This window comes from Saimiri boliviensis, chromosome 6 (genome assembly GCF_048565385.1).
Source record: "Saimiri boliviensis isolate mSaiBol1 chromosome 6, mSaiBol1.pri, whole genome shotgun sequence".
NCBI classification, from domain to species: domain Eukaryota; kingdom Metazoa; phylum Chordata; class Mammalia; order Primates; family Cebidae; genus Saimiri; species Saimiri boliviensis.
In genome coordinates, this window is record NC_133454.1 from 25,534,771 (window position 1) to 25,540,273 (window position 5,503).

Here is a 5,503-nt window from a genome sequence, read left to right on the forward strand (position 1 = left end):
CCCTACCTTAAACTGTGCTGAAATTTCTTTCTAAATGCAGAGCTAAAAGTCATGAATGAAACAATGATAGATTTGTAATTCCTAAGCCATTTACGGCCTTAGCCATGTTTGTTCTTTCTTTGCCAATGACAGTTACATGGCGACTTTATTTCCTAATTTTTTATTTTATAACGATTTCTTGGATTGTTGTGCTATACCCAGAAATCATGGCAAAGAATGAAGGAGAAGAATTGTTAAAATTTTCATTAAGCTACCGTACCAAACTCTAAGGCAACTTCTATTTGTTTCTGCGTACCCAAATATCTGATATAAGACATGGATACTTAATAACATCACTGATTGATACACAGTAAAATATAAGTCAGGAAAACATATTTTAGTAACATGTTTTGTAGAAGGAGCTTTGTACCTTGGAGTCATAACTTGGGCAAATTTAAACAATTCTTTGGCCGCCAAAAAACTACTGAAAATACCGGGATACAGCAATTATTCCGAGAAGCTTTTTATTTAGTCTCCACAGACTCAAAGCTATAAGAAATTACCTTTTAAAAGTATTATTATAAGTCTGTCCTTTGAAGTTAGATTAGTGAGAACATAATGTGCCTAATTTTTGCCTACCGCTATCATTTTTTCTTTGTACTTTTCCTGTTCTTTGTTCCGTCTGAATTGAAAATGATTTATTATAGATGTAGCTGCCGTAAAGAAAAGTTTCACTCTGCCTCCCATACTCAATTGAGGGGAATGGAAAGGTCTGTAGCCTGGGCAAGAATAAGGATACTGATTTCCTTACTCTTTTGGAAAAAGAAGACTTTTTCTTCAAAGATTCATGGCCTGAATTATATTAAATAATAAAAATAAATTTAGTTTATAAAAGGCACGCACGTTGTTTAGTGTTATAAACGATATTCATCAAGCAATTTTAAAATGAAAAATTATGACATAACAATCTTTATTATGTTAATATATATTTATTACTTATACATTTAAATTTGTACTTCATATGATATAAAATGTTTACATATTTTATACACATATTTTATGTTTTAACATTTTTTAAATACATTACTGGCTTAAAGAGCATATATTCTTCCCAAAGTTATAAAGCTAATATACTCTCTCAATATTCACATAAACTGTCACTCTATTTCCTTATGTGCTTCAATATTTGAAAGTTCTTAATAATTGTTTTTGGACATTAAATCAATAGTTTTTATAAGAATCAATAATTGCTTTATTTTACTTTAACCTATTGATGAAATTTTAGTGTTTCACTTTATGTTACATCTCAAATGCAGACTTGCATTTCAAAGTGAATACAGTCGTCCTTCAGTATCCCTGGGGACTCGTTCCAGGATCTCCTGTGGATACCAAAATCCACAGATGCTCAAGTCCCTGAAATAAAATGAGGCAGTGTTTGCATATAATCTACGAATATTCTCTTGTATCCTTTCAATCATCTTGAGATTATTTATAATATTATTTATTAGTATAATATAAATTCATGTTGTAATATGTATTATTTATAATATCTAATATAATGTAAATGCTATGTAAATAGTTGTTATACTGTATTGTTCAGGGAATAATTACAGGAAAAATGTTTGTACATGTTTAGTACAGATTTTTTTTTTGTAGTTTTCCTTTTTTTAATTAAAAATGTGTGGGTACATAGTAGGAGTACATGTTTATGGACTACATGAGGTATTTTGATACAGGCATGCAATGTATAATAATCACATCAACATAAATGAGGTGTTCATCACCTCAAGCATTTATCCTTTCTTTGTGTTACAAATCACCCAATTATACTCCTACAGTTATATTTGTTTATATATATATATATATATATATATATATATATATATATATATTTATTTTTGAGACAGTGTCTTGCTCCGTTGCCAGGCTGGAGTGCAGTGGCGCAATCTTGGCTCACTGCAACCTCCATCTCCCGGGTTCAAGTGATTCTCCTACCTCAGCCTCATGAGTAGATGGAATTACAGGTGCACGCCACCACGCCACTTGTGGGGTGTCTCCACTCAGATGTGTCCCAGACTTCTCCAATGCAGCAGGTCAGAGCTAATTTTTGTATTTTTAGTAGAGATGGGTTTCACCATGTTGGTCAGGCTGGTCTCAAACTCCTGACCTCCTGATCTGCCCACCTCAGCCTCCCAACGTGCTGGGATTACAGGTGGGAGCCCCCTTGCTCTGCCTCCTAGAGTTATTTCTAAATGTATGATAAATTATTGTTGATTGTAGCTACCCTGTTGTGCAATTAAATACTAGATCTTATTCATTTTATCTAAATATATTTTTGTACCCATTAACTATCTCCACTCCCTCCACCCTAGATATGAATTTTTTACAAAATTATATCTTTAATCCATGGTGAGTTGAATCTACAGGTGTGGAACCCATGGATACAGAGGGTTAACTATGTTCTGATATTAATAACAAATTCCAGAGACATACCTCACTCTCACACGCTGTGGGTTTAAAATTAACCTCAGCGATCACTCTGTTGCCAAGAATGCAGTGAGGCCTTAAACTATCCCATGTGCTCCAACCTAAAGCTAATCCGTTCACTTGGTCACCTTGTCCCTACACTTCACCTTCTCAAGGGTTTCACACCAGAAATTCTCTATGGTCTCTCCTACCTCACCAGCTTTGTCTGCTGATCAAGATCACTCTGAGTGCACAAGCATGCTGTGGCAGAAATGAAAACAGCACACAGGCCTTGATTCGGTTCCCTCTTCTGCCCCAGCTACCATCTCATTTATGTGTTCCCTTTCTTATTTACTTATTTACTTGAGATGGAATTTTGCTCTTGTTGCCCAGGCTGGAGTGCAGTAGTGCCACCTCTGCTCACTGCAACCTCCATCTCCCGGGTTCAAATGATTCTCCTGCCTCAGCCTCCGAAGTTGCTGGGATTACAGGAACCCGCCTCCACACCCAGCTAATTTTTGTATTTTTAGTAGAGATGGGGTTTTACCACGTTAGACAGGTTGGTCTCGAAATGCTGACCTCAGGTGATCCACCTGCCTCAGCCTCCCAAAGTGCTGGGATTACAGGTGTGAGCCACCGCACCCAGCCTATGCGTCCCCGCTCTAGCCTATATCCTTGAATGAATAATCTATATTAACTGTCTTAGATCTCTCTTCACCCTTTCTTTCTGAACCCATTCCACTTCGCTTCCCAAATCCCATGAGCCTCAAGTCTGCCCAAGCTGCCTGTGTTCAGTTCAACAACATTTGCCACATACTAAATCCACGGGTCAATCCTCAGTCTGTCTTGTTTTCTTCTCCTCCTCCTTTTTTTTTTTTTTTTTAATTGAGATGGAGTCTCACTCTGTCACCCAGGTTGGAGTGTAGTGGCATAATCTTGGCTTACTGCAACCTCTGTCTCCTGGGTTCAAGCAATTCTTCTGCCTCTGCCTCCTGAGTAGCTGGGATTACAGGCACCCACCACCATGCCCGGTTAATTTTTGCATTTTTAGTAGAGATTCGGTTTCACTATGTTGACTAGGCTGGTCTCGAACTCCTGACCTCAAGTCATCCGCCCTCCTCGACCTCCCAAAATGCTGGGGTTATAGGTGTGAGCCACCATGCTCGGCCTCCTCAGTATGTCTTTAATCTCACCTGCTGGTGGTGTGGCTCCTTGTCTTTTCTCAGTAATAGGTGTGCCAAGGCTTGTCCTCAGTCCCCTTTCTCTGCCTGGACTCTGTTCACTGCTGCAGGTTCTTGCCTTTAAATATAACTCTCTGTCAACGCCTACATTTGTATCCCCATCCCAGACATGTTTTCTTGTTCATCGGGATTGATATTCAGCAGCCTGTGGGGTGTCTCCACTCAGATGTGTCCCAGACTTCTCCAATGCAGCAGGTCACAGCTGAGCTACGGATGTCCCCGCCATACTCATCAAGTGTTCTTCCCCATCTCAGGTTACACTGACCAGCACTTCTGTCTCTCAGGCCCAGCCTGTGGAGGACTCTTAAGCACCCCTTTATTTCTCTTCCTCCACAAACAATCCACGAATTGCAACTACCCTCTTGTGTCTTCTTTCTGAATACTTCCAGAAATCCAACACTTCTTACTACCTCCATCGCTGTCCACTGAGTCAGCACGGTCTCCCACAGGGATTCCTGCATGGTACCAGTGATCCTTCTAACTTATCATCACTGCCATGTTCAAACCCTGCAGTGGCTCTCATTTCATTCAGAGTCAAAGCCCTTCTCTTAAAGGCCCTGCATGACCAGGCCCCTGCATCTCTCTCTCCTCATCTCCTGCCTTCTCACCATCACCTCCCACATTGTCCCCCTAGCTTTTAGGAGGACACCAGGTCATGCTCCTTCCTGAGGGCGTTGGTATGAGCTGTTCTCTCTGCTTGGGCAGTGCCTCCTCCAGGTTAGATACTGATTCGCTTGCATGGAGAACTCCCACTGTGTTTAGATCCTTGTTGAGCTAATGTCTTTCCAGGGAGAACTCCTTTCTGCACACCCTCCCCATCACATTACCATTATTACTTTTTTTTTTTTTTTTTAAAAGACAGAGTCTTGCTCTGTTGCCCAGGCTGAAGTGCAGTGGCATGATCTTGGCTCACTGCAACCTCTGCCTCCAGGGTTCAAGCAATTTCTGGCTAAATTTTGTATTTTTAGTAGAGACAGGGTTTCACCATGTTAGCCAGGCTGGTCTTGAACTCCTGACCTCAAGTGATCTGCCCGCCTCGGCCTCCCAAGGTGCTAAGATTACAGGCATGAGCCACTGCGCCCAGCCTCCTTATTACTTTTTAAATTTTTGCAATGGAGTTTATTATCTTTGAATATACTCCACAGTTTACTTATTCATTCTGTTAATTTTTGTTGTCTTTCTTCCCCAGCTAGAACAGAAGTTTCAAAGAGAAGAGATCTTTGTTTTGTCCACTGATATATCCCAGGCATGTGAAACAGTGTTCAGCAGGTTGTTTATGGTCATTACAATTTGTCAGTTACTTTTTAATACATAATTGTGGTAGAATTAGATCTCTGGCTATTAGGCCTTCAAAGGCTGAGCCTGAAAAGTGATCGTTGAGGCCTGCTATAGCTAATGATCAAGTTCTGTGCATACCTCCCTGATGTACACAGGCCCCTTCCGGTCCCACTCACACATCTTTGGGGATCAAAAACTTTGTCTACTTCCCTTAACTTAGATCGGCCTTCGCTTTTCTTTTTCCAAGGCCAAATCTCCATTGCAGGACTTGTTATTTTCTTTTTGTCTAGGCTTGAAATGGCCCTCTTTTATTTCCAGGAATTCCCCTGTGTTCTTAATTTCTTTGTTCAACACCCCTGGCAACTTGACATGGTAACTGGACTTTGCTCCTCCTGAGTGGAGGGTGGATGGGGAGTGCTGGCCAGGGGTGTCTCTCCACAGGAGGAGGTCGGGAGGAGAGGGTTATATCTTGCTCCAGGAGCCCAAGTGACTGTAATATCATAGAAGGCCGCATTTTTTCATCTTATTCTCATGACTAA